The sequence below is a fragment of the Amblyomma mixtum genome, chromosome 8 (genome assembly GCF_055824585.1).
Source record: "Amblyomma mixtum isolate Tamu chromosome 8, ASM5582458v1, whole genome shotgun sequence".
Taxonomy (NCBI): domain Eukaryota; kingdom Metazoa; phylum Arthropoda; class Arachnida; order Ixodida; family Ixodidae; genus Amblyomma; species Amblyomma mixtum.
The window spans coordinates 76441104-76447527 of record NC_143019.1 but is presented as its reverse complement, the minus strand read 5'-3'; positions in this window follow the sequence as shown (position 1 = coordinate 76447527).

Here is a 6424-nt window from a genome sequence, read left to right as displayed (position 1 = left end):
AGCCAGAGATAGACGGTGTGTCCTAAGCTGTTTCATTTTCTCTCATGAAATTGCTGGCTAATTGTGATTTTGCTTTGTTTGCTTACATTAACGTTTTTTTTCGCGCGAAAAGATGCCACAAGCACCTAAGAGTAACAAGGCCTTAATATGTTTGTTTACACATATTCATTCCAAATTTTCAATAAGCCAATAATTAAATTAACGCTGCCATCTTTTTGGCAGTCATCAAAGCGTATGTGAAGACAAATGTATGCGAAGGGAACCCATTGAAAAAACACGTTTCATTTCATCCAATTTTGGAACCTCGGGAGGGGTGAATTTATTTGTGCGTTTTTGGAGTGTTACTCTCAGGGCCCCCAGGGTGTGCAATTTTCAAGCTTTTTCTCTCAACGGATAATTCATAAATCAACCAGTTAAGGAACATATATGACCAGCGTATTTACCAACAAAATGAAGCTGATGGCGGAAAATAGCTTTATTGGTGGATATAAGCTAGAAATCACCCGCCGAGGAGGACATATGACTGTTGAAGGCAGTGACCAATATGCATGAGCACAGTGCACCAGCACACATATACGCACTCAAGTTCAGACACGCACACAAACACACACATATACGGGTGCGCTGGCGCTCATACACGCACATGCGCACACACTCATACACATACACACTCATAAGCACGGAGAATTACGCAAACAGTGAAAGCCGACTTATCATATCGGCTCTAGAAAGTATTTGGATTATGAATATTCTAAAGCTCCTGTCTTCTCCCCTTTATGTGTTGCGCTGAAAAGAACTCCGCCCTTAAAACATTCTGAGTGCGTAAAAGCGATGCACGAACTGCTCCGAAATAAAGTGCGTTCAGCACCCCTGACATTTTGGCTTCTGAGCGTTTTCATTGAGATCTCTTCAGCAAATCGCCTTAAGGAGACTCAAGCAAAGCCGAGGACAACGAGGCCAACGAACTCTTTTTCCGAAAGAGGACGTTCGAGCCTATATTATTATCGCACCTCTTCGACGCTTTTTTGTTTTTTTCTGTTCACGATAGCTTCTGTTCTTGGTAAGTCGTTGGGGGCACGAGAAAACAAGTACTCAGTGAAAGTCTCTCCAGTATGACAACACGGCGGACGAGAGCGAAAATGGTCGTCACTTGCTGAACCGCTCAGTGAAACACAATGCGTTGGCTGCAAAGTCGCGAGATGAAAATAAAAATTCGGCGCGGCGGAAAGATTAGCTCTGCAGGTGACTCGAGATGCATTTTCCGGATAAAAAAGTGGTTCCGCTTAAGGGATCTGACGAGAAGGTTTGTAAAGTACTGACGACACTTTCGGCGCTGCCGTGAAACAAGCTGAGCCGAGAAAAGTTGGAAAACACAATACAATATTTGTCTGTCCGTTTTTCTCCATAGCAAATGGGCGGATGTTCTAGAGGCCAAGAAGACCAAAGCTCCCCACTGCAATGTCTGCAAAGCCCTGAGGGTAAAATAAAATAAATAATCATAAATAAATGTGATCGCCTGTGATGGAAGTACCTGCCGCTGCGGGCGAATAAACGATTGTTGAAACGCTCACAATTGCCTGTAAAGCTTTCAGAGAATAAACGAAGGTATACAAAACTAAAACGTAGCTCTCTGAGAGCTTCGGTCTTCCGCGGTCAGAAAAATTTGATTTTGTTTCTTTTATAGCAAGTCGCTTCACCTCATGTCTGACGGTTAGGACACGGTAGAACATTCAAGACATTTCCTGGGGCACCGTTTCCGTGTCCAGAAAATGCTTAACGTTCTTTTACGTAGACATTCTACATTTGGAGTGCTCACAGCAGACTGGAGGCCGTCCGCGCCGTTTAGCGTAACTGCTGTGCATATTATCATTCGAACAATATTTCAAGTAGGAACAAAGTAGTAGGAAAAGAACTGTCGTTCTGTGAAATTTGCAGTCGCGCTATTGTAGTTTATTACTGGCGGTACACTGTGCAACGATTGAATGTAGCCTTTGCAGTACTCGCTTTTTTTCAATTTTATTCCGCCATACTGGGTGCCTGCTCCTTACAGCGAAGAACAGCTTCACCTGACTTATCCGTCGGTATTAAAAAACAATTCCATCATTAACGAGTGTTTGCAGAGAAGGGGTACCTGAAATGTCGCTTTCATCGTAGACTCGTTTGTAAGATGCTTTGATGTCATTCTGTGCTATGTTTTCTGGCATTAATTCACATTTGTGACAGAACGCTAGTTCTTACAACGACTGCAGGATAACTTCTTTCAGTGCGCGATCCATAAACGAGTGCTTACCGCAGCATTTCGAAAAACGTGAACCTTACTGGAGGATTACGGAAGCTAAGCGCTCCATCTACTTGCCGATTTGCTTTTTTTCTAGCAGTTTACTTAATTTAGCACCTTCGGAATCGTTTTTAGCTTTTCCAAGGAAAATACTTCTATAGATAATGTTCTTTTTTGGTTTTAACATTGTGATCACATGCGTGAAGTGAAATGTGACGTCCCTCCTCTTTAATCCACCCGAGGAAGCGTAGCTCTAAGATTTATAATTTTCCAAAGTAAAAACCCGTGGAAACTTCGAAAAGATATGTGAGGCGTAGTAACAAAATCGGTTGCGAAAACCGTTTTTTTTTTCGTTCTGTCATACGCCGAAAACCACAATGTGCTCACTCATACTCGCCAGGTAAAAGTCAACGTGTAAAATTTATTAGGTAATTTTTTTTGCTTCGATGCGGCTACATGGTCAGCTTCAAGTATAACAATTAAAAAAAAAACTCCACCCCAGCCATATTCGAGAAGTTGCGTCCGAAATCAATTACTTTTTGCACTCGCAAAATATAGTTACAAGAAAGAACAGGTGCGTATTGAATGTTTCGAGCCGCTTTCAAAGCATAAATGACTCTCTAGAGTAAAGACTATTGAGCTGCAATTCTATGTCTGCGCAGCAACAATTTTTACCCTCATATGTGCATAAAGAACGCGCATTATTTCTGTATGCTGCACATAAAAGCCTCGCGTAATCGTCATTTTCGGAAGTGCTGCCATCAACACTGACACAACATGGTTCGCGGCGCCTACAAAGGTGGCGCACCAACTAGTGCGACCGTCGTCGGTCAGAGCCTATTGTAATGGTTTAAAAGAAATGCTATGTGTGACCTTTCTGCCTGGATAGAGATGTGCGAGAAGAGATTGACTGCCTCAGGATACAGTGGTAGGTGCGCCTTTCACAGAGCACACAAGTCTTAGAACCAATCCAATGGTTCGATATAATTTGGCTCAAAGTTGCTGAGTAACGGTACCCAATATGCTGTTTCGCAGTGCTGACATCCAAAGGAATGTGCACCTCCAAAAAGGACTCCACCCGCCGCGGTGGCTCAGTGGTTATGGTGCTCGGCTGTTGACCCGAAAGGCTCGGGTACGATCCCAGCCGCGGGGTTAGGATTTTGATAGAGGTGAAATTCTAGAGACCCGTGTACTGTGCGATGTCAGTGCTCGTTAAAGAATCCGAGGCGGTCGAAATTTCTGGACACCTTCATTCACTACGGCGTCCCTCACAGCCTGAGTCATTTTGGGATGTTAAGCCCTAGTAAACCAAACCAAGCCAAACCTAAAAGGCATCATTTCCGTATCGGGAAGCCTGGAAATTTCCTGTCATCGCCTAAATTTATTTCAGTTCAGAAAAACGCACCTTTTGCTTTTCATTCGGAAAGAACAGATTTCAAGGACTGCTAAACGTTGTACGGAGCAGCATTGGCAAGGTGGTGGATGAGATAGCTATGTTTGTTCGGCTTGAGTAGACGATTGCTTGCGCAGGAAAGAGTTTGATGGAGAACTATGACAAGCTTGTCCTGACGAAGGCGTCGTTGAGCTGCTGTTGCTCCTTATTATGATTCTGACAATGTTTCTGGTATATTTTCCGGCAGCTAATACTGTCTCCCGAGAATTATTTCCTGCATCGCAATACGCCCATGCTTGCGGAGGCGACGACACGATTTATTGCCGCCAATGCCTACGGTATGGTTGTCCCCGTAAATAGCTATTGGACTCTAATAGGATTGGGCGACCTTCAACACCTGCTCTGCAGTATGTTGGGGAAATGTCGAGGTTGGCCTTCACCGCTGCATATGACATGAAAACAGCTATATTTCTACAGCATTTGTGTCTACAATTATCCCACCAGTGCTGGAAGTAACAGCTGTTACCGTTAAAGTACATAATAAATGCTTTGATCTTTTTTTTTTTTGAAGTTGCGAAACACGTTTGAGGAGATTTTGAAATTTTGTGTTTTGAAAACCATCGTTCCCGGCTGGGAGTTTTAAGTTAGCCATATTCCTGACCTGGAATCTGAACTAAGTTTGCTTTTATGCACGGCGTGTCAGCAAGAGTGCTAGGAACCTATTACAGAATTTACAAAGTAACTGGAAACACGTATTTCAATTTCTTGATCGAGGATGTGACTCTTGGTGCGGAATTTCCGTCGTTAGCAATGACTCTGCAACACACTTATAATTCAGTTGGCATTATGTTCTTCGCAGTGACATGAAATGCTTCTATTTTTTGGAAGCAATGATATGATAACCGTCATCGGAGACAAGCCCTTAGAACTGTTCTTCAAGCTTCTGAACGACTCCGGAACTGTTTCAAGTAGTGTTGCTGTCACTGATTGTCGAGGGCCATCCAGTTCATCACTGAATTCTGCGGAGATGGCAGAAACTGTTGTTTGACATCCAGCCCTGCACAAGCTGAAAAGAAGAAGCGTTTGGAAGCAGGAATCTGAAGAGCGGTGTGCCCAATCTGTCGACGATGATAGGTAAAATGACAAAAAGAAAACGATTGGCCGTCTACGGTACGGGATCGGCGTCACTGAAGAACCAATGTTCTATTAAGGCAATCTGAATGAATGAAGTTTTTCTTACATAGAAGGCTTCCGTACTGGAGAGAAATTGATTGCGTTCAGCTGCCAATCCCGCTGTCTCCGGTTCCGTACAGACCAGTTCGGCCGCATTTCAATGGAGGCGACATACGAAAACGTCCGCTTGCTGCCTGAAGTCAGCGAACCTTCAAGAACGCGAATGTGTGTAAACGAATCCGGAGCTTTTCACTACGGCATCCAGCAAAGAATACACCCAAAAAGAAATTGTTTTCGCATGTCAAAAAGTGGGAAGGAATATAACAGTTGTACGGATAGCGTCGAAAGAAATTCCTGCATTACTTACTGGCCACCAAAAGAGGTCAGTCAAGAAATATTCCACAATGTTGCTCACACAGCGACTGCAAATTTATTCATTCCTGGAGCACTAGCCGCTGTGCGCTAGCAGTTAATTTCGATGGTTAGACGCTGCCTGATCGGGTGACAGAAATTCTGCGTCAGAAAATAACGCTGAGTGATACCAGGAGAAGACCGGATGTCACAATGCGTAAGCGCTGAATAGCGTTTCTAACAAATTTCTTCCATTTGAAGGATTAAGATATAAAGCAACATGCACTCCAAAACCGACATTTTGCAAGTAAAATGTTTTTGCCCTGGACCTACGTTCTGCCGTGGTACATCAATTGTTTCTAACCTCTCCATGCAACCGGATGATCTCAAAGGAACTGCGTGAAGTTTTTATATTGCCCCCTCTGGATTAGTTGGAGATACCTCTGCTTACTTCATAGTAGAAGATTTCGTGGATATTGGGGCGCACGTCTCATCGGTTTTAATGATTACAATATGTAAGTAATCGCAAAAATACAGTTCCTCATTGTAGTACTTGTTTAAGATAGTTACAAATATATGCGTAGCGATTATGTTTTTTAAAGCAACTACGTTGACATTTAGTAGCGAGAGTGCATAAAATTTGGACAGGTTAAACCACGGAAAAAATTGTGTTGAAAAGTGAAAAGAACGAATCGTTAACAGGTGATGTTGAGAAAGGCCATTTAAATGATTTCTCTAGCACATGCTCGCTCCTCCTGAAAGGGGCTTAAGCCTTTATGCTGGCCGGTGCAGTCGTTAGGCTACTTGGAAGCGTAAGAATGGCTTGTCATGCAAAAACCATTTGTTCCATATTTTGCGAAGTCGGAGACCAAATTCTGATTATTACTGCAATGGAAAAACCGAGAGAAAATTTGCGCTCGCCACCTCAGTCGCCAAAAGTAGGAACGTAGTTCCTAATTTCCTAACATCCATTTCAAGCGCAATATGTTCAATAATAATCTAACTAATGATGCAGTAACCCAAACTTCACTAAAAAGGTTTGAAAGCCACCTTTAACTTTTTTATAATGTCCTACCGCTACATTTCTTTGTTTCGTTTGTACTTTTTGAAATTGTGTTCTTGATCTTAAATTGTTGATCGATTGTTCTTGTATTGTTTGCTTGTTCCTGAGGTCATTTTTGTTTCCAGAATTTATGTATTGTGTGCCCCCCCTGCGAAGGTCTTGTAAA